General features: G+C 44.6%; 1 protein-coding gene across 3 annotated transcripts in view; it reads right to left on the bottom strand.

Annotated features, from left to right (window-relative positions):
• The window catches only part of NFRKB (nuclear factor related to kappaB binding protein), a 1,053,863-nt gene extending 1,035,277 nt beyond the window's left edge, over positions 1 to 18,586 (bottom strand). The window contains exon 1 of one of the 3 annotated variants that reach the window (XM_078681973.1): positions 18,061 to 18,586. The gene's annotated coding sequence lies outside the window, so the exon portion shown is untranslated. The remainder of the gene's footprint in view (positions 1 to 18,060) is intronic. The other 2 variants (XM_078681971.1, XM_078681974.1) reach the window with 2 other exon arrangements.
• Positions 18,587 to 22,993: the final 4,407 nt, after the last annotated feature.

The following is a 22,993-nucleotide window of genomic DNA, read 5'->3' as shown; positions in this document are numbered from 1 at the left end:
CAGTAGTTGTGATAATGACAATAGTATTGAAAGTAATGATCACATATAAATGTTGCAGAAATAAGGGGAAAAGAAGAATACAGTTAGAAAAGGAAGGGAAGGGAAGGAAACAAAAGAGAGAATATGAAGAAATTCAGCTTGAAGAAATAAAAGGAAAGATATATAAAAAGATGAAAAATTTGGAAGGGAAAGGAGAAATTGACAAAGATCAGAAGGAAGGAAAAGAAGCTGAGATGTGCTAAAGTTGGCATCTGGTTAGGGATGGGTAATTTTGTGATGGCTCAAAAATGCCATCAGAAAGAAGATTGATGGAGCAAGGTTTTGTGGAGAAAAAAAAGTGGCTCGGATGCAATCCACTTGTTTAACTAATAAACAAAGTTATTAATCGTGTTTTGTGAATAACTAATACACACCACATAAACACGCGGGTTATTGAAGCTTGCGGTTGTATGTAATGCAGATAACAATGAAGACAGACTAATACCGCTTTAAACGGGGAACTTTTGTGTGCGTGTGTCAACTGCATCTACGTGGTATAATGTATTAATGCTTGGGAGGGAATTTCTGGCGCATGAGCAGAAAACACTAAAATTGAGTCTTGAAGACTCGTGTGCGTGGCATCTGCTTGACTGAAACGAAAACAAGCTATTTTGCTAATGCTAATGTGGGGAAAGTACTAATAAGTAAAGGGGAATAGAGGTGGGTGGTATACAGAGTGACCATTTTATTTGTTAAATTAATATTTGTCTTTCTAACTTTATCACTAGTGCGTATTTGGGCCTCTTCTGCATAACTGAATTGAATGAAGTGACAAAAAGTCAGCGCATGACCACTGAGTGAAGTCATGAAGGCAATGACTGAACATTTGAAAGACAGCCAAAAATTGAGTGTTACAAACATGGGAACGGTTGTTGAAGAGTTCAACGAAGAGGACTTCTATTCAGATTGTTATTAAATAGTTGCAAAGTGAACTAAAAGATGTATGAGAACTAAATTTATGAATAAAAATTAAGGGGATGGGATTGCGAACAATAGTTGAACTGATTTTATATGACATGTAAGCATGGTGTGATGGAGCTTCCCCTTTGCCTGACCAATGATATCTCATATTTTTACGATATTGAAACTTTAGTGGGTGGTACATGAAGAACGAAAGGTATAATTCAGATAGCCTTAGTTAGTTAGAGAGTTGGTGGAGACACAGATGCTGTGAGTCGTGGATGCTGTTTTGCTGGGAGATATGCTGTGAGATGCTGATGAAGAGCCGAATAGAGAACCTGAAGCAGAACTTTCTATCCTAATTGATTGGGTTAGATCAGAAGATCGCAGAAGAATCTCGAGGAGGAAGGGTGAGTCAAAAAGGGGTGTGGAGCAATCGTCAGTATTCTAGAGAGGTCAACTATCCTGTCCCGAGTCCTGTTCTGAAGTTTTTGTCTCCTGATCTATCCTGGGGTACCCTTACCAGCAATCTGGCCAGGGGGTTTGGTCTTTCACACCATCCTCTGTAATTATATTTTTCCTTGTTATTTGCAGATGTTCTTTTCTCTTTGTCCTCTCCTTTTCTGAGCATGATTATTGTATGTGTCCGAAGTATATGCTTGGTGTTCTCTCCTATGAATGATGGTGACTGCACTGTATTTTTGGAATGGTTCACACCCATTCATTTTAGATAAAGATTTGAAAACTTCCCGAGTCTGTGGTTATTTACTTTAAATGAATAAGTTAGAGTTAAATATCACCATCAACTAGTTCAACTGATGGTCCATTGACCACAGGAAATTACTTTTTGATCAGTGAAAGGTTAGTTAGGAGTATGAAATAACTAATCCTAAACATTGTGAAAATTACAAACTTGACCCCAGCGGTTTTACACACTGTGAGTTTATGGGTCCAGGTGAGTATATGGTAGTGGAGTATCTGTTGTTGCTGAACCGCTGAATCACCTGCATTATGGAGTACAAGAGCACAACCAGACGCAAGAAGCAGGCCACTAATCTCGCCAATCACTTTCTGGAACAAGCATTAGAAATGCAATCGGGCTCGGATTTATTTGAGTTTGAGCTAATGGCATTGTAAATGCCAATGTATTGTTGCTATGTGTTATGGAGTGTGTTCATGTGGTGTGTACTGCCAGTGATCTCCTTGTGAGTGTGAGAACATTGCACCGTTACTGCCTGTGATGTCCTTCTTGTGAGTGTGAGAAGCTTGCACCTCTGCTGCCTGTGGTCTCCTTGTGAGTGTAAGAAGCTTGCACTGCTGCTGCCTGTGATGTCGTTCTTGTGAGTGGGAGAAGATTGCACCTCAGCTGCCTGTGGTCTCCTTGTGAGTGTAAGAAGCTTGCACAGCTGCTGCCTGTGATGTCCTACTCACTACTCTCTACTCTCTACTCTACTCACTACTCAACTCACTACTCAACTCACTACTTTACTCACCTCACTACTCACTACTCTACTCACTACTTTACTCACCTCACTACTCACTACTCACTACACTACTCTACTCACCTCACTACTCACTACACTACTCTACTCACTACTCTACTCACTACTTTACTCACCTCACTACTCACTACTCTACTCACTACTTTACTCACCTCACTACTCACTACTCACTACACTACTTTACTCACCTCACTACTCACTACTCTACTCACTACTCACTACTCTACTCACTACTCACTACTCTACTCACTACTCACTACACTACTCTACTCACTACTTTACTCACCTCACTACTCACTACACTACTCTACTCACTACTTTACTCACTACACTACTCTACTCACTACTTTACTCACCTCACTACTCACTACTCACTACACTACTTTACTCACCTCACTACTCACTACTCTACTCACTACTCTACTCACTACTCACTACTCACTACTCACTACTCACTACTCACTACTCACTACTCACTACTCACTACTCTACTCACTACTCTACTCACTACTCTACTCACTACTCTACTCACTACTCTACTCACTACTCTACTCACCTCACTACTCACTACTCACTACACTACTTTACTCACCTCACTACTCACCTCACTACTCACTACTCTACTCACTACTCTACTCACTACTCTACTCACTACTCACTACTCACTACTCACTACTCACTACTCACTACTCTACTCACTACTCTACTCACTACTCTACTCACTACTCTACTCACTACTCTACTCACTACTCTACTCACTACTCTACGCACTACTCTACGCACTACTCTACTCACTACTCTACGCACTACTCTACGCACTACTCTACGCACTACTCTACTCACTACTCTACGCACTACTCTACGCACTACTCTACGCACTACTTTACTCACCTCACTACTCACTACTCACTACACTACTCACCTCACTACTCACTACTCACTACACTACTCTACTCACTACTCACTACTCACTACACTACTCTACTCACTACTTTACTCACCTCACTACTCACTACACTACTCTACTCACTACTTTACTCACTACACTACTCTACTCACTACTTTACTCACCTCACTACTCACTAAACTACTCTACTCACTACTTTACTCACCTCACTACTCACTACACTACTCTACTCACTACTTTACTCACCTCTCTACGCTGCACTCTCTACGCTGCACTCTCTACGCTGCACTCTCTACGCTGCACTCTCTACGCTGCACTCTCTACGCTGCACTCTCTACGCTGCACTCTCTACGCTGCACTCTCTACGCTGCACTCTCTACTCACTACTCACTACTCACAGTACTGGTAGTACTGGTGGTGGTGGTGGTACTGGTAGTGGCAGTACTGGTGGTGGTGGTGGTACTGGTGTTGGTAGTACTGGTGGTGGTGGTGGTAGTGGTACTGGTAGTACTGGTAGTGGTAGTACTGGTAGTGGTAGTACTGGTGGTGGTGGTACTGGTAGTACTAGTGGTGGTGGTAGTGATGGTGGTGGTAGTGGTAGTACTGGTGGCTGTAGTAGTGGTAGTACTGGTGGCTGTAGTAGTGGTAGTACTGGTGGTGGTAGTACTGATGGTGGTAGTACTGGTGGTTGTGGTACTGCTAGTACTGGTAGTGGTAGTACTGGTAGTGGTAGTACTGGTGGTGGTGGTAGTACTGGTGGCTGTAGTAGTGGTAGTGCTGGTGGCTGTAGTAGTGGTAGTACTGGTGGTGGTAGTACTGGTAGTATTGATGGTGGTAGTACTGGTGGTAGTGGTGGTAGTGGTAGTACTGGTGGTGGTAGTGGTAGTACTGGTGGCTGTAATAGTGGTAGTACTGGTGGCTGTAGTAGTGGTAGTACTGGTGGTGGTAGAACTGCTAGTACTGATGGTGGTAGTACTGGAAGTACTGCTGATGGTGGTGGTACTGGTAGTGGTAGTACTGGTGGTGGTGTTACTGGTAGTACTGGTGGTGGTGGTGGTACTGGTAGTGGTAGTAGTGGTGGTACTGGAGGTGGTGGTACTGGTAGTGGTAGTACTGGTGGTGGTAGTACTGGTGGTGGTAGTACTGGTAGCGGTGGTACTGGTAGTGGTGGTACTGGTGGTGGTGGTACTGGTAGTGGTAGTATTGGTGGTGGTACCGGTAGTGGTAGTGCTAGTGGTGGTGGTACTGCTGCCCGTAGTACTGGTAGTGGTAGTACTGGTGGTACTGGTGGTGGTGGTACTGGTGGTGGTAGTGGTACTGGTATTGGTAGTACTGGTAGTGGTAGTACTGGTGGTCGTGGTACTGTTAGTACTGGTGGTGGTGGTAGGTGTAGTACTGGTGGCTATAGTACTGGTAGTACTGGTGGTACTGGTAGTGGTAGTACTGGTGGTGGTGGTGGTACTGGTGGTGGTGGTGGTACTGGTAGTACTGGTGGTGGTAGTACTGGTGGTGGTGGTAATGGTAATGGTAGTACTGGTAGTGGTAGTACTGGTAGTGGTAGTACTGGTGGTGGTGGTACTGGTAGTACTGGTGGTGGTGTTAGTGGTAGTACTGGTGGTCGTGGTACTGTTAGTACTGGTGGTGGTGGTAGTGATAGTACTGGTGGCTGTAGTACTGGTAGTACTGGTGGTGGTGGTGCATGTATCAATGAGTCCAATTTTTCCTAATGAAATAGCCATTGGCATTACGTGAGACACACAAGACATTTGTGAATTCCCATTGTAACCGCGGGAAGGCTCTGTTTTCCCTGATTATTGCATATTCAGGTTTTTTCCACAAACTTTACAATAATGATGACTGCATGTTAACTCTGCGAGTCAGGCTCGACAGCACGTGTCACGAAGGTCACTTTTAACCCTCATCATTTATTCAACCAGTAGTCTGCATGTCAGCACTTATTAAAATTCGGCAAACAAAGCTTACAGAACCAGAATCCAAATGTTTTATAATAAAACGGCTTTAAACCCCGTTTTTTAAACCACAGACAAAAATAGTGCAGCGCAGCGTGCGAGGAAAAGAAGGAAATGGCACCCTTTGGAAATGAGAGTATTCAGGAAACACAAGAACTACAGTGTGGACGAGCATGTATGAGTCATCTTCTGTGAGCCTCGCCTGCTGCCTCTCCTCTCGTCATTTTACATTGAACGCGCTCACCGCTCAGACCATCTGGATTGCATTACACGGGCACTCTGACAGCTCCTAATTAAGATTAATAGTCTGCCGTGCGCGTAACCGCACACAATATGCCAACATGGCCGTCTAACATTACATATGCCCTATGGCATCAAGACTACTACAAAAACAGCACCGCGACGACCAATCACCATTCAGATAATAAAAAAAAGCTTGCGCACTAAGGAATGTTTCTTTCCCGAGCCCTAAAGAAACTTTTTTTTTCTTCTTTAACAATAGGAGCTCGGAGCTCCGCCCCACTACGTGGTGACATAGGCCGAGCACTAAAAAGGACATTTTCACTGATGATTTAAGATGGAAGGTCCTTGATAAATCAAAACATCACCAACAGCCACTAACATCACTAGATTGCTCTTTGTTAGAGAATAGAGATGGGTGTTCAGACTAACGAGTGACAAACATGCCCTCAATGATGAGATTCCATGGTTGTTGATCCCCTAGGACCATCACCAATATAACTCAAGCACATCATCAACTTCTGACAGACATGTGCCCAATAACCTCTCTCTTGCAGATTTACATCAACCTGAGCCTGTTCTGCCGCTAAGTGGGACCACCTCATTATGCATTTACTCTTAATGTGAATAAATGAACAGTTGAAACACTTCTCAGAAAAATGTCTCCGTGGCAAATGGGCATCAGTGTCTCTTAACACATAGCGCAATGCCTTTGCCATTATGGCCTAGATGATGGTCATCCTTGGATATCACAATATGAATTATCCTGTGCACTCACTCACATCCATCTACTCTACATCTGTTTGTTTTAAATTGGTGTTGATACAAACATATATCATCACAATCAATTAATTTAAATGGCTAGTACACCGGGGCTGGCCTGGATGCATTCCATGCTGGACTACAATTCCCAGCTGCCTCACACACAATACAGGAAGTGAATGCCTTAACTGTGATTGGCTCAAGTGTCACCAATCAAAGTGCAGCTTATAAAAATGCACGCTACCTCGCACAAGGTTTCCTGTCCTTGGTGTGGCATGCCAGCATGCTAGTTAAAGTTATGCAGACTAGCATTTGGGCACTTTATTTTCCGCTGCCTTGCGCTCAAGGGTTTCACTAACCTGATGTAACACGCTTTTAACAACACGTAAACAGGGCAGTATACATTGCTGTTGACCCTCACATTGTTTACTGAAAGGGTATTAGTCTTCATCTAGCAGTTACCAGGTCACATCCTATAGATGACTGGGTTAGCACGTGCTATTCAAAACGGCATGCACTCTGTTAGTGACTTTAGATTATAGCTAAGGTTCTGTACTGGGAAGTAGCTACAAGGATCTCTCACCCCTGACCAACACGTGTGACAAATTTTAGCCCTTTTTAGGTTTTGACTAGCGATGCATGCGTACGAAGTACGCATGCGCTAGCAAAATCTAATTATATCCTCTAATCCTCTATGTGGGGTCGGGTATCTGCCCCCTCCTCCCATTGGCTAGCTCCATAAATGGAGGCTAGCCATTGGTAGAGGGCTCTGTCTGTCAATCCCAGACCAGATTCGGGGGCGTTCCCGAGAATTTTTCCCTTTTGGCTACGTCACGCGACGTCAGCCAAAAGCCGGGAACGCCCCCGAATCTGGTCCGGCATTGAGCCGGCACCCACCTTCCTGCTCCGGCCGTCTTCTGCGTCTCTCCTCCCCCTTTCCCGCCCCCTCCCGCTTGTTTCCTGATGGCGGCACCGGCCGAAGATGCCTCTTGCCTGGCTGACATCCTTAGACGTAGCGCCGCGAGGGTATTCCAAGTGGCGCTGCTCTCTCCCTGATGCACAGGTACTAATGGTTAGAGGTGTCCTTTCCCCTGCCGCAGAGCTCAGGGGCTCAGCCTGAGATCGCTCTGCCCTGGCAGGGACAGTGAGAAGCGGCCGCCTCATGCGCTAGCAAAATCTAATGATATCCTCTAATCCTCTATGTGGGGTCGGGTATCTGCCCCCTCCTCCCATTGGCTAGCTCCATAAATGGAGGCTAGCCATTGGTAGAGGGCTCTGTCTGTCAATCCCAGACCAGATTCGGGGGCGTTCCCGAGAATTTTTCCCTTTTGGCTACGTCACGCGACGTCAGCCAAAAGCCGGGAACGCCCCCGAATCTGGTCCGGCATTGAGCCGGCACCCGCCTTCCTGCTCCGGCCGTCTTCTGCGTCTCTCCTCCCCCTTTCCCGCCCCCTCCCGCTTGTTTCCTGATGGCGGCACCGGCCGAAGATGCCTCTTGCCTGGCTGACATCCTTAGACGTAGCGCCGCGAGGGTATTCCAAGTGGCGCTGCTCTCTCCCTGATGCACAGGTACTAATGGTTAGAGGTGTCCTTTCCCCTGCCGCAGAGCTCAGGGGCTCAGCCTGAGATCGCTCTGCCCTGGCAGGGACAGTGAGAAGCGGCCGCCTCCTGTTAACACCATGAAGCGGCCACTGCACAGCGGCTCACCTTCGGCGTCGCTAGGCAGCCAGCAGCAGCGCTGCGAGCTTTCCAGCAGCCACCCCGCCCCCTGCCCAGGTGCCCTGTGTACTCGCGGTGCTTCTGGCGCTGCTGACTGCTCCGGTTTGCAGTGGAGGTCCAAACAGCCAACGGCGGGTCATGTGATGGGAGAGTGCTCGCCTAGCAGGGTTTAAATAGCCGTCTAGTACTGGCGCTGCCGCCTCTGCTGTCACCGTGCAGCACTCTATGCTGCTAATGCGAGCGGCACAGAGGGCGAGACGAGAAAACAATGACCTGAAAACCCGGCCCTGCTGCTGCCGGCGCAGGGTGATACCACAACAATACAGCACGCTTGCTCGCATCGCCAACCTTACAACAAGCGGAACACTGTAGTCCAGGACTCCTCTATAGACACTCGTCACGGCGGTTCTCAGTAGGCACGACCATCGCAGTAAACAGGGGCACCAGGGCAATGTATGGGGTGCCCAGGACCACACATAGCTATAGTGAAGGAAAATAATGGTCCTGGGGTTGTGCTCCGTATACACGGAAACAAAACTTTCCGAACATCTTTCCCCCGAAGGGAAAGGCTTATTTCTTACTCCGATGGCTTTTTTTGCATCTTTGCTAACTCCACACCACCACCACCAAGCTTTACAGCTCTGCCATGGCCACACGCAGCCCCGTGCTTTTAAATACCTTTAGCCCTAACCACGTTTTTATGAGGATGATAAAACTGGGAGTTATCTCTAGTTTGACCTAAAATGCCGTCTCTGGGAACGTACTGTTTCAATGAGGTTTGAGTGCTTTGGATTGGAACCGTTCTGATGGCCAGGTACGGAGCGCTCTCCAAGATATAACAATAAGTTAATATCTTGGTATTGGTTTCCAATATTAGCAGGAGCAGAAATGACGTCATTAGTGCTTTCGGTTTGTGGGCGCAAATCACTAAGAGTCTGTCTGACACTCCCCCTGAGAGCGCAAACCTGCTGCAGGCCTGACGTGGGCAGGGCGGGCACGGTACTGTAGGCACAGGTCAGCCATTGTTCCTTGTTTGACATGCATCTTCATGCCAGGCACACATCGCGACATCTTAATCCGGGGGCTGAGCGCTCACTGAGGCTTTGGTGTTTTGTACGGGCGCTTGTTGGGCCAGTTGGAATCAAAGGCCAGAATGCTAATGTGGGGACGCGCTGTGATCCGGCCGCTCTTTTGTCTGCTATGAACTCCCAGTGACCCTTCCTTCCTCCGAGGCCTGCAGAGGGACGGGGACCCTCCTGCAGACGCAGCTAAACAACATCTAGTTGTCATCTCACCTCGAAAAGTAAATGTACTACAGTGCACGATATTAAGCGGATTCCTTTTTCTGGCACCCTGGACACACCTTAGTGCACCCACCCGTGGATGTGAGGCTCGTACGGAACACCCTTAGACACGGCCTCGCTACTCGCTCTTAACGTCCATTCTTAAAGACGTGGGCCTCTTGCCGGACGATGGTAAGGACAGCGGGCTCACACAGTACACGTTTTATGTCTAGGCGCTCACATTGTACACTCTGTCCAGTCCCGCGGAGAAGGCTCACGCTGTGAGATTCCAGGACTGTGAGGTTCATACTGTACCAATCTAGTGACGTGAGGCTCCCCTGGCACAGTCATGAGAACACGAGGCCAGCTCCGTAGAATCCTGCAAGCCAGAAGCAGCTCACACTGTACCAGCATGCCCGGGAGGATTATACAGTGACAAGGAGTGCGCGCGAAGGCCCCTGCACAGGTCTACGCACTTGAGGGTCACACAGAACAACTTAAGGGGGGACGGGCTTCTCCTATATAATCATCTGGACATAGGCCACATGGGGTACAATATAGGGGCATACTATTCAAACCTGTGGAAATACTTTTCATGTTGTACAATACTGCATGCAGAAGAGATTGAATGTACTGTTTTAACGCATGTTTTCCTGTGAGGCACAGAAGGGAGACTTTCTTGGTGGACTGGAAGAGCGCCCCCCCCCCCCTAACAGACAATGGGGTAGTTGTCGGTGTTGATGCTTATCAAAGGAGGGCGGAGTTGTCATATCAAAGGCACTCGGGCACTACCGGAGGTCATTGTAAATGTGTCAAACCCTGAACCCTTTGAAATGGCACAAGCTCACCCAGGAGCCTCAGTGGTGTCAGCCAGCACGTAATTTGCATGAGGTTGTTAAGGGCAGATGGTCACAGGGATAAGAAGAACATTGGCTAGAACAAACTTTTTTCTAATTCGCAGAGTTTTCATTTTACTTTAGGGCAACATCTAGTTCATTTCTTGTATTAGGATCTGGAAACTTACATTTAAATACACATTTTCTTCCACGGAACATGCCTCGAGTGCTACACTTTCTCATAAAAATGAAATTATCTTTGCACTTTTGCAAGTCTGTAGTTTCTAGAAGGTGGACATTGGGTAACATGGGCTTATCAGAAAGATATACCGTGGTAAGGACGCTTGGTGTGGGTTTGCATCAGTGTGTTTCTTGGGCCTTTGTATTTAAGGTAAAAAATAGTATGTTCTAAAGTCACCCGAGGCATGGCTGTTATCTCAGTGCAGAAACCCCAAACATTAGAGCCCAGTGAATTCTCGGCACATCCTGTTGAATCATCCAACCCTTTAAACCGCCCCAAAAACGTACTAGTGTATTATATGGGGCCTGGCTGCAACGCCCCTCCCCCATCCGAAACCATCATAAGCCCAAAAGTGGCAATGTATTTATACGGTCAACCCGGGAGAAATCTAATCCTGGCTGCAAAGTTTCAGCCCTTTAACAATGCCAAAAGATAATGCAGTATAGGGACAGCCCGGTGAACGCTGCATCTGTCTGCTGAAGCCCCACCCTTTGCACCCCATGCTTCCTTCAAGAGTGTTTGAAATGTCGTCTTGGAATGTTGTGCCCTTCCGAGCCCGGTTCCTGTTTTGCTTCTCTTTGAGACCTGTCACCCCCTGAACCAGGCTGAATAAAGCATCCACGTGTTCCCTTTGTCCCGGCTAATCCTTTGTGATTCTTGAGTTTGAAAGTGGCCATTCTTGGAGCCCCAGACTACCCTATTTGATGAGCAGTTGCCCTTTTTCAGGGGTAAAGTGACCGTACGTGACAGCTCAGCTTCCAAACTCACATCCTTACAGGTCAGTACTATACAAAATCCAGGAGGTTTAGCTGTTACTCTGAATATTTCCACTCTCAGAAAAAACAAACGCGTCACTGTGCAAAATGAAGAATTACTTATGTAGATCTAAACATTATTGCAAGTGTATCCATTCAGGACACAGCCTTTGAAAGAATTCGTTTTAGATTAATTTTCGAGCACACCAGGCGAAACTTGTACAAACTCTAGAGCATCGACTTGTAGCAAATATTTATTTATTCGTTACTTCTTTATAAAAAAACAAATTAATTAATTACATTTCCTTGCATAAAGGAATAATTCTGGACATGACTGGCAATCTATTTATCGTGTACAAAATATATACTATTAATTCCAGCTTTGTGTGCTATGGAACACCCTTGTTTGTAACGAAAAAACATACCGGTAACCTGAATGTGGACTCATCTGTGCATATGGTGTGCATTATTCCTACAAAGTAAATCCAGCGCAGCTCAGACACGCATCAGCTCGAGAGCGCAGACCTCAGAGGCGGCGGCGCCCTCGGCTCCGAACATGGGCCTTCTCATAGCCACCCTTCAGGGGGGCATCATGCTGCTGACCCTGCCAGTGCACCTCTTGGCTCTCTTAGGAGTATGGCAGCCACTAGCCAATAAGATGTTTCCGTACGTGTTGGCCACATTTAGCCACGTCTACAACCGGAAGATGCATTCCTTCAAGAAGACTCTTTTCACCAATATGCTAGACTTCGCCAGCCCCGGGGGGAAGCTCAACATTTTGGAGGTCGGAAGCGGAACGGGAACAAATTTCCAGTTTTTCCCGCCAGGATGCCGAGTCACGTGCACGGATCCGAACCCAGACATCGAGCGCTTCCTGGGCAAGAGCGTTGCATAAAATGACCACGTCCGGTTCACGCGCTTCCTCGTGGCGTCTGGGGAAGACATGTCGGCGGTGGCCAGCGGCTCCGCGGATGCTGTGGTCTGCACGCTGGTGCTGTGTTCGGTGCGGAACGTGGAGGGGGTCCTCAAGGAGGTGGTGCGAGTCCTCAGACCGGTGAGTATTCTGTAGTGCTATTTTGAGATGTACAAGTTTAATATGGCAGCTGACTTTCACTTTCTCTGAGTCACTATTTCGAAGCGCAGATTACAAGGGAAAACTCGGCAAAGCAATAGCTACGACCTATATATTGGGCAAATGGCACTGGTTTCCTGACCCACACTTCACATGAATTATGTCAAAGCTGAGATTATTACTTGTTCACAAATTACATATTTTAGCCAATAGAACGTGTGCACTTTCTAAACTTGTAGGATTGCACATTCATAAAGGTTAAAATTTACAGAGACTTTATCTGCCAGCCTATGGCGTTACTTACCCAAGCGAAGGGTCGTTTATAGGAATTCCATTCCATTGTTTGATCCTCTACCCCTTTCCTAAACAATTCCATGTTCCGCATTTTATGCAGTCTATGCTTCATAGCATGTATGGAAAACTTGGAATCACTGAAAAATCATAAAAATAATGCATGTAGGAGGCAAGAAATTATCCAGGCTTTGTAGGCAACAGGCACCTCTATGTAGGATCCTGGGCAACACCCACCCTCTTGCTGAGGCAGATCTTTATCTTTTTGTTAGGAATGTCGCAAAGCACACTTTTGAAAACACTGCACTTCACGTGCACAACTCGACTTGTGTCATTTGTATCAGTGTAAACCTACGATTTTGTGTACTTGACTGTACGCTTCTCCACATTTTAGTAAGTCAATGCCAAACATACTTTTATGATGCTAGTAATACAAAATATATATATCTCTCTCAAAAAAAAAATATATATAGATAGATACACATAGAGAGAGACAAATTGTGTTTATAATTTTTGAACTACAGTAACTCATTATTCCTCTAATAACTAGTATATCTTTTCCGGAAAACCAACTGGCTCTGCAGATTTTCCTTTATTTATTCCAGTATTTTCTAAAGTGTTAATTTAGGGAATTGGATATCCTTAAACAAAGTAGCTTAACTTCCTAGTTGAAATATTCTCTCTATAGGTCAGAACTATGATCTTGAAACTCCAAATATATTTCCCTTACATTTTCTATTGTTGTTGAAATATTATTTCTACTTTTTTTTGCCTTGGTCTTCTACAATAGAATGACATTCCTAGCATACAATTCTCCAAAAGCAACCCCACCTCAGCTTACTCAAATTATGATTCAGAATGCCTTACGCCTAAGAGATGTTTACGTGCCTCTGTTGCCTGCAATGTGTGGGGGCTCGCAGTGTGTGTGGGGGCTCGCAGTGTGTGTGGGGGGGCTCGCAGTGTGTGGGGGGCTCTGTGTGGCTGTGTGTGTGGGGGGCTCTGTGTGGGTGTGTGTGTGGGGGGCTCTGTGTGGGTGTGTGTGGGGGGGCTCTGTGTGGGTGTTTGTCATTTGCGAGAGATTAAGCTATTGGCATTGTAAATGACAATGCCATTTATTTATGTTAAAAAAACATAAATAAAAATAATGTCAAGAGCAATGCCAATAGCTCTAACTTTAACAAAGGCAAAACCATTGCATTGTAAATGCTTGTTGACTTTTACATTTGGTTTTGGAAAATACAATATATGTGCTTAACACAATATATGTGCTTTCCACAATATGCACAACATTGCTTATCAAGAGTCTTTTTTATTCCTCTTTCTTTCCTAGGATGGCTGCATAGAATAGGGACCCCTTCGCCCCTTGAGTCTCATGCCAAGGATGGTTGAGGCGTGACAACCAACAACAGCGGGTAAGCCCTTCCACTGTTGTGGTTTTTTTATTATGATTTTTAGCATGTTTGGTATTATTGTTTAGCCTGTCCGCCCCTTCATAAGGAGGTAGGTGCGTTTTGGGACCTACCATTAAACACAATAATAAGAAGGGCCTTAGATGCCCTCCAAACAACTTGCCTACATTCGAGACAGGTTTATAATATTCATGCATTGATAGGTTTGCCTATGTCTGTGCATTAACCACCTAACCTCCATTCATATGTCTTTCACAGGTACCGCCAGTGAATCCTTCACCCGCTGATCAAGCCTCGAAAAATCCTACAAATGTTACTAGACCTGAAGGTTTAGTGACTTAAATAATCTACGTGACCTATTTGTAATACTCTTGACCCATAAAAAGGTTTCAAATGATGTGATGTTGGACAAATATTTTAATTCATTGAGCTGCCATTTCCTTCGTTATCACGAGAGCACCTCCAAACGTGCGAGTTCAGCATGTCTCTGCTGTATAAAAAACGTATTTGATTTAACAGACAAAACTTTTTGTTTCATAAATAATACAAACCTAGCCACATGTAGGATACACATGGCCCCTGACTTGCCTCTTAGTTCATTAACAGAATTGTTATCAGGGCAGGGGCAGGAATGTTTCTCAAATCATGTTTAAAAACTATCACTTTTAATAAATACATAATTCAAGCATGAAGTGGTAGCAAACTGTAATTTGTAATAAGCTAATTTTACATTGAAATTGCAACAAACTTTCCTATTGACATGCAACTTTACTGATAAAACTATAAAGTGTACAAACAATAATATTTGGAAACAGAGGTTTTGCAAATTTGTGTAATTTGCACATCACCAAGTAAAGTGTTCTAGTTTGTTTAGCTCCTATTTAACTCTTTGTTTGCATCACATTTCTTAATTACAATAAAATGTGCTTTTGTAATTTCTGATATATTTGGAAATATTTGTAATATTAATTTACAGGCTATTTATTTAAATGTTATGTGTTAGACAAAAATAACTGACATCTTAAGACAGCTCACTTAACAAAATACTCTAACTCTAGTAAGAGAGAGAAAAATGAACCTCATTTTCCAAGCAGCAATTAGTTAAAAGACAAACTGGCATTTGACCTCATTCCTTAAAGAAACAGCAAATGTGTCAAGATAAAAACAAGATTCAATGGCATCTTTATTGCTCATTCACTTTCTGAATATACAGAACACCTGTTCCTTTCCAGCCTATGTTTACTTGCCAGATGGGACTAGTAGGTGCTAAAAAATAGCTCAACCTGATAACATTTCACTCGTAATTGCAAGTAGGCGAGTTGATTTTTTTAGGTCTGCTGATGTTCCATTGGATCACTGTATGGTTTAATATATAGTATTACTTCTTTTGTTGTTTTGTATTGAGCAGCAGCACTCCTAGGAAATAAAGAAAGCTGCAACACCGTTTGGGTCATTGGTTGAAACATGTCGCCCTGACTAGGCATAACGATTCGATGAGGTTCCCCCAATGATGAAGCATGCCACCTTTGGTGGGTGAGGGAAACTGTCCTATAAAATGAACTCTCCTAGGTGGGTGTGTTTTTCCAGCTGAATTTAAAATGTACTCTAGACTCAAGGGTTCATATTTGTGTTTTGATATATGAAGTATGGGAGCCAACCTTTGCAAGTCTTTAAACCTCCTCCAGCTCTCTTTTGTAAAACAAGTTACAGCTTTGATGTCATTAACATCTATGGAACATTGACTCAACAGAATAATAAAGAAATAACAGTTATCTTCATTGGATATGCTTTCCCCTATGAACATACTACAAAGAAAAGCTTCAGTTAAGAAAAGATATATATATATTGGCAATTTAATAATATATCAGATTTATTCTTTAACTTATATAAACCATATTTATGTAGAAAATACTTCCTCGAAGAAAAGACAAGCCTATTTGGATTTGAATCTTGATATTAAGGAGTTTAGGTTTTTTAATACTGAACATCCTGATTCTCCAAATCAACGCGGTAGGAGGCAAGAAGAACAAAGAACTAAAACGCTGTCACTAGTATGTAAAATATGAGATGAGTGAGCATGCAATATGTCTGTGCCCTAACCTGCTTGGTGCCTGATAAAAATGCCACTGTCCTATATTCTGTTCTACATGTATCAAAACAATTAATTTAGGCAATTGTGTACTGTTTTAAAGGTGCTACATACAGACCTATTGAAAGTTGCTCAACATGGTGTCCAAAAATGTAGATAAATGAGTTTCTATCAAGAACCTTGTTTTAACAATTTAAACACTAACATGTAAGACGTGATCTTACTCGGATATTGTTATTTTATCTTGATCTTAAAAGTAACATAATCTATGCAAGGTTTGTTGATTATATAGTAATTCAAAAAAATCTAAACAATAAAGATATACCCCACCATACACTGTGTGCACAGGGAGTACCCTTTTGCTATACTACCACCCTGTGACTAATGCAATGGAGAAGAAACGTATCAACAATTCAATTTTGAGACTTTAAAGTGAGTACTATGAATGCATTTCATTTGCAATTTGAAAACAGACAATAACTGTTATTGGGCATGGGAGAACCGGTAACTTTTTTTTTACTGGGCGGGGATATAGTTAGTTAGCTACCAAACTTTGTGAGGTATTCAAATTCTATTATGTTACACCACTGTAATTACCCGTGTGGCTATGTGCAATAATTTGAATTCCTTTCCTAAACCCCTCACTGAGGAGATTCAGTCACATATCATTTATAAGTGGCTAGTAAATTGTACTATCCCATGCACTTTGAATGGACATTTGGGAATTAATGTACCACTAATTTCCCTGAAAGTCACCTATTTAACTACCCCCACCCTCATCTTCAAGACTATAACTATATTTGAAGCATATAAAACTTTAAAACGTTGTAAATGTCTGCTATGCTTCAAATTATGCTGTAACATGCCCTTCTAACATTTAAGAACAAGAAATTATTTGTGGGGAACCAAAAATCGTATAAAGTCAGGGGCTATATGTTTATGCTTATGTTGCCAGAACAGTAAGTCTCCAAAATATAGAATTTGTCCGGTGACCAAGTTGTTAGAAAAAACCTAAACAATGACCTCATAGGGCTTTCATTGGGCCCTATCTCAGACCTGGCTGCAATTAAATAATGACTTTAAAATAATCCCCGATAGGCTCTATATTCAGGACTTTCCTTGTTATATCAAAACATTGATCAATTTCGCAACAATGACAGTAAAACTGCCTACGGTAACCCCATGTCAGCAATACAACTTTTATTATCATTTCGTATGTTTTACCTTATCTAGCACTCCCTAAGATGATCTGCCTTTTTTGCAGTTGCAGGTTTTTTGTCGTTTTTTTTATGCAACATATGAATCTTATACAGCGCATACTTTGAAGTTAGTTGCTTCTAAGTGCCGACAGTAATTTCAGGTTGTGAGTCGGTATGTCTGTGTACAATTGAGAATTTTGAACAGAGGAACACAGCACAGTTTCTCACACTGCCTCTCAGAGAGCTGGGCACATCCAACCCTTGGCCTCTACGAAGACTACAGATGTTGAATATGTGCCAACTGTAATTGTGGGCAAGTGTGAGATAGGAAGATGGAGGACTTCACAAAGATGTCAGGATTAAAAGAGTGTAAGTGTCTACCTGCGTGAGAGTCTGTAAAAGAAAGTGACGTGAAGGAGAGAACGGGTATGTGACATTTCTAAGGCCACTACTCCTTCCACAGACCTTCACAATGTTTAATTCCCTGCCTCATATGTTCATAGTTGATACATTTTCAATTCTAATTATACACCACAAAATTCTTGTTGTTGCTCATTTATCTAGCGTACCTAAAAAGCTCTGGCAAAGCCAACAGTCTAGCCATATGTTCTTGTATGACATGTCTGGATACATAACAGAAAACATTATCAGATGCGCCCATATGTTGGTCTGTTGGCACCCTGTGCAGTGGCAGGATTTTTGATTACATATCGTAAGCCACGAACTTAATAACACATGGCCCTTGGACAAGGTTCATGGGTGGACTTAGTGAGATACTCCCATTTCTCCAACCCCCACTCTACAATTTTCATCCCACTCTCAGAAGTGATCTCGAGTAATACTCACACATGCAAAGGTCTGTATCCTTGGACGCAGAGTTGGATGTATAGCAGGAATCTACAACATTGTGCAAGCAAGTGTTTGAGTAGCATCCTCTTTGCTGAAGTGAAGACAGAGGCGCTGGTAAGTATCAATTCCAATGAACGACATAACACACGTTTGACCAAAGCCCAATAGATATATTAGCTTCTCCTGTTGTAGATGCTCTGAGGATGTGCTGACAACCCAGGGCCTTGGGGTCAAGTTGCAGAACTTTGTGTGTCAAACAAACACCAACGATTTCCTGTCTCCAGCAGTGGAAGGTATGTGTGTGCCTCTCAACTACGGGGTTTTGGGAGACACTACCATGCGAAACGATCTCAAACGTAGTTCCTACGTTTCCACTCCTGAAAGAGTTATTTTTAAAATGCCATTCGAAAATACTACTAATCAAAGTAAAAAATGCTGCACGAAAAATGCAACTCTTCAGAGTGCAGACCCGGAAAAGCCTGCACGATGACCCGGAAGTCACTTTCACGCCGACCCGGAAGTCACTTTCACGCCAACCCGGAAGTAGTTGCCGCACAGCGCTCAGAGTTGCATTGGGAGGTGTTTTCTTTCCCAGCCCCTCTGCTTCCTCTGTTTCTGACATTGCAACTGCCAGAGACAACCAACCAGCTGGAAGGCGATACGTAACCGGAACCGTTAACTGTCATGATAGTCGAGTAGTGTACGGCAGGTGGGCTGGACACGCAAAAGGATCGGTGTTCGCTTTCTTTTAGCTCCCCACAATGTCATACAAAGCCTCATGTGCTCGTGCTAATGTATTTGGCGCACTTTCATTCATTGACGTTCCGCATGTATACAATATGCGGCGAGTCCAGACTGGGGTGTGGGAGCCGCTGCAACACGCATAAGTAATTTTTCGGGAGGAAAACGAACGATAAAAAAGCCTTTCCATTTTTGTGTTCATTTTATCCAATTTCTCCTATTTCAAAAACAGATGTCAAGCGTAATCCAGTGTCATGTGACAAATTGCTGCTTATTTTACAAGAACATTGGAGTTTACTGGTTTTGGCTTTAACTTTGGTTGATTACAGTGTTAGGGAATTTTATAATGTGAACCAAATCATAATTGTGTTGTTGTGTAGTGTTAAAGGAAAAACCAGGGTTGGATGAGACCTTAAAGTTCGGCGGGGAGAAGGACAGCCATGGGAACTTTTCATTGATCCCATAGTAAGTGCCTGTTCTCTGAGAGCCGCAGTCTTCGATAAATGAAGACAAAATAGCAAGAAAGGTGGGAATGATGTCATAGTTTGTAAATATGCTTTATATTTAAATCCATCTGGAATATTTAGAAAATATGTGAAAAAACATGAACCTTGCATCAAGCAAACAAGGGTGGGGGAGAAAACAAGCATTTGCAATGTAATAGGTCTCGCATTTACGTGAGTTTGAGCTATTGGCATTGTAAATGACAATGCCTTTTATTTATGTTTTGGTTTTTAAAACATAAATAAAAGGCATTGTCATTTATAATGCCAATAGCTCAAACACACGTAAATGCAACACCTATTGCATAGTAAATGCCTGTTTCCCAAAAGCCACGCGCGTGTCTTGCACAATTCCTAAGCTGTAGCAGTTACTGCTTGGATTGCCACAGATACGTAAATGAAATACAGAACGCTAGTCCTCTCCGAAAAAGTGTTTGTCAAGAAGATGAGCGCAGAGTGTAAAGCGAAGCCACAACTCACACTGTTTTCATTTGTGTGCGGTTTGTTCTCTGCACCAAGAGTGAATAGGAAAACAAGCACTGGCGTTGCCAATAGGTTTCGCATTTGGAAAGTTGGAGCTATTGGTTTTGTAAATGACATTTTATATTTATATATCGTTATTGGCATTGTCAATAACAATATATAAATATAAAATGTTATTTACAAAACCAATAGCTCCAACTTTCCAAATGCGAAACCTATTGACAACGCCAGTGCTTGTTTTTTATATGAGTAACATTTCGGACACAGCGGTTTGTACTATAAGTGAGTGTAAACACTTCGGCAGATGCCTCCAAATAATTTTAAATTATAAACAGTGCTGTTATTGGACACCTCATTAGCCAATTGTATTGATTGAAATAAAGGCCCCATTCTGGTCCGTCACACAGATAGGCAGCATTTCCGGAATGCTCGAGCAAACCGGATGGGCTATCCAGTAAGACTATACAAGCATTTGTCCTTTAAAATGTGTTCTGTATGTGATTGCAGCACTCTGGCGGATGCCTGGAAGTGATTTTACACTGAGGGGAGCGCTGCAATTCGGCGCTTTACTTTTAAATACTTTCAAATATGGACCTGATTTGAGTGAGCTCACTGTACAAGAAGCCCTTCCGGAATACACGGGCAAACTGGATGCGGGTGCAAGAAGCAACCCTAGTTTGTGATTGGAGGGTTCCAATAGAAAGTGTGAAAACATTTGTCTGTTACAAAGTATATCAGACGGGAATGGAAAAAATGTAGTTTGATTGGAGTGTTGTATTTAATGTATTTTTTTAATTCAATAGCAAAGCTGAAAATACGCCCCCTCCACCCATTCTGACCCGCTTAAGATAAATTACAATTTACAGGGGTGCTTGGGGAAACAGGACGATGGTGGGATAAGCCATTTCCTGCGATTAGCTGATTTTTACTCCAATGGTAAAAGTCGCAGCACTTGTTCCTTTCTGGTCCGCAGGGATGTACACACGTATCGAGATATAGATAGTCATAATGCGGTTTCTAATACTCGTAATACTCGGGAGAGCCTGGTTGGGGGGGCGGGACTGCGAGTGAGGGGAGAAGTGTGTGTGGCAGTCATAATGCGGTTTCTAATACTCGTATACTCGTAATACTCGGGAGAGCCTGGTTGGGGGGGGCGGGACTGCGAGCGAGGGGAGAAGTGTGTGTGGCAGGCAGATGCGCAGAGGGAAGCCGGATGGGGGCGGGAGAGCCTGGTGGGGGGGCGGGAATGCGAGCGAGTGGAGGAGAAGTGTTTTAGGCGGATTAGGGAGATGTGCGTGCTTGTGAGGTCACGTGACCCGCTTTTGTGGCCACGTGACCTCACATGCACTGGGAAGAAACCGCAGTGGTTTGACGAGTCGGATCAAGCCCTTGAATTTTCGCCTATTACATTCGCAAGCGAATGATAATAGGCGAAACCTAAAAACATTCTGTCAGCGTGGCAGAGCCCACATGCCTGCTCCCTCTGCTGGCACACTGGGGGGAGGTGGAGGGGTGCAGCGTGCCTACCTACCTGCTGTTCCCCTGAGAGTGGAGCAGGTGGTGTGTGCCCCTCCCCGGGCACACAAAGAGTGCAGGTGACTCTGCACAGGGGGGTGACACCCATGTACCTGCTGTACCCCTGAGAGTGGAGCAGGTGGTGCGTGCCCCTCCCCAGGCACACAAAGGGTGCGGGTCACTGCACAGGGGGTGATGCCCACATACCTGCTGTACCCCTGAGAGTGGTGCAGGTGGTACGTGCCTCTCCCCGGGCACACAATGAAGGGTGCGGGTCAGTCTGCAAAGGAGGGTGATGCCCACGTACCTACTGTACACCTAATATTGGAATGACTCTACTGGCTGCTCTCTGTCCTGGCACACTATGGAGGGTGGAGGGGAGTGCTGCCACCTACTTGCAGTGCCCCTGAGAGTGGTGCTGCTCTTGGTCCTGGCACACTTGGATGGGGGAGGCGGGGTGCTGCCACCTACCTGCAGTGCTCCCAAGAGTGGCGCTGGTGTGTTGGTCGCTGGCACACACAGGTGAGGCTTCAGCACTCTCTGCACGAGGAAGTGATCACTTCCAGATGTTAGATGCCAACTCCACTCGTCTGAGGGCACTGTGAGCAAGAAATAAATGCGCCCGGCCATTGATACACACCACCGATGATTTGGTCCTTGACTAATGTAAAGGATTGGCTGATGTGATTCGTTCTGCGTCTCACCAGGTTGAAGCTGCCACTGCACAGGCCTCGAAAGATCTCTGTCATAACCTGGGCCCGGCGGACTGGGTCCTGATCTGAAAGCGTGTGAGGAAGAACTGCCTTTATGCACGTTGTTGAGGTCCTAACAAGGTGATTTTGATGACAAACACTACTGTGAAGTGTGGTGGTTTGCCAAACTGGATTCCGCTTATTAAAGGCATGAAGTTTCAGGAGCCTCAGAAGAAACCGCTCCTCTCCCTGAAGTGTATCCAGCCATGGTTGCAAGACCACCAGAGAGGGCAAGCCAAGCTGTGAGGGTTCCTGTTGAAGCTGGATATCCACCAGGTCGAGCTGAGGGGGGTACGCTACACAAGGCCCAGGTATAGACTCTGAGGAAGACGGTAACATTCCGAGTGGTATAGAGTCAGACTCAGCTGAAGGAACTGGTGTGAAACGTGGTAGGGAACCTGAGACTTGCACCAAAAAGAGATCTTGCTCCCATATCTGAATCATCTGAGTTGAATCAAAGTGACACAGAACGAGCACAGGGGAGCTTGAGCAGATTGAGGAGAGTGAGAGTACCGTGCCAGAGATACACTTCCCCAGAGTGGACTCACCTGGTTACGGATTCCAGGAACATAGAAGTCCAGAATAGTGAGGTGCGGAAGAGTGAGGCGCAGAACATCGGTGTTGATAATTGAAATTGAACTGTTGGTCCCTGGAGTAGAAGCTAATGGAGTTCTAACATCGACTGTTCTAGATCCACCAAGACTGAGTGGCTTACGGAGCTTGATTTTGGAAGATCTCACGTTTCCAACTTTTGGATATCAGCCGCCAGCTAAGGAGATTGCAGCATTTCGTACTGAACCTTTGCAGCCTGTCATTGAGGAACTTGGCTCTGATTCTGTTGGAAATGGGATCCCCGGCTGGCCAGGGCTTTCGCCAAAGTCAGTCAGAGACCACCACTCCCAAGTCAGGGCAAGGGAGTTACACGCCAAGATAACC

The sequence above is a fragment of the Lissotriton helveticus genome, chromosome 3_1 (genome assembly GCF_964261635.1).
Source record: "Lissotriton helveticus chromosome 3_1, aLisHel1.1, whole genome shotgun sequence".
In the NCBI taxonomy this organism is placed as follows: Eukaryota; Metazoa; Chordata; class Amphibia; order Caudata; family Salamandridae; genus Lissotriton; species Lissotriton helveticus.
The sequence above is the reverse complement of the archived record's forward strand: the minus strand, read 5'-3'. Positions and strand labels throughout refer to the sequence as shown.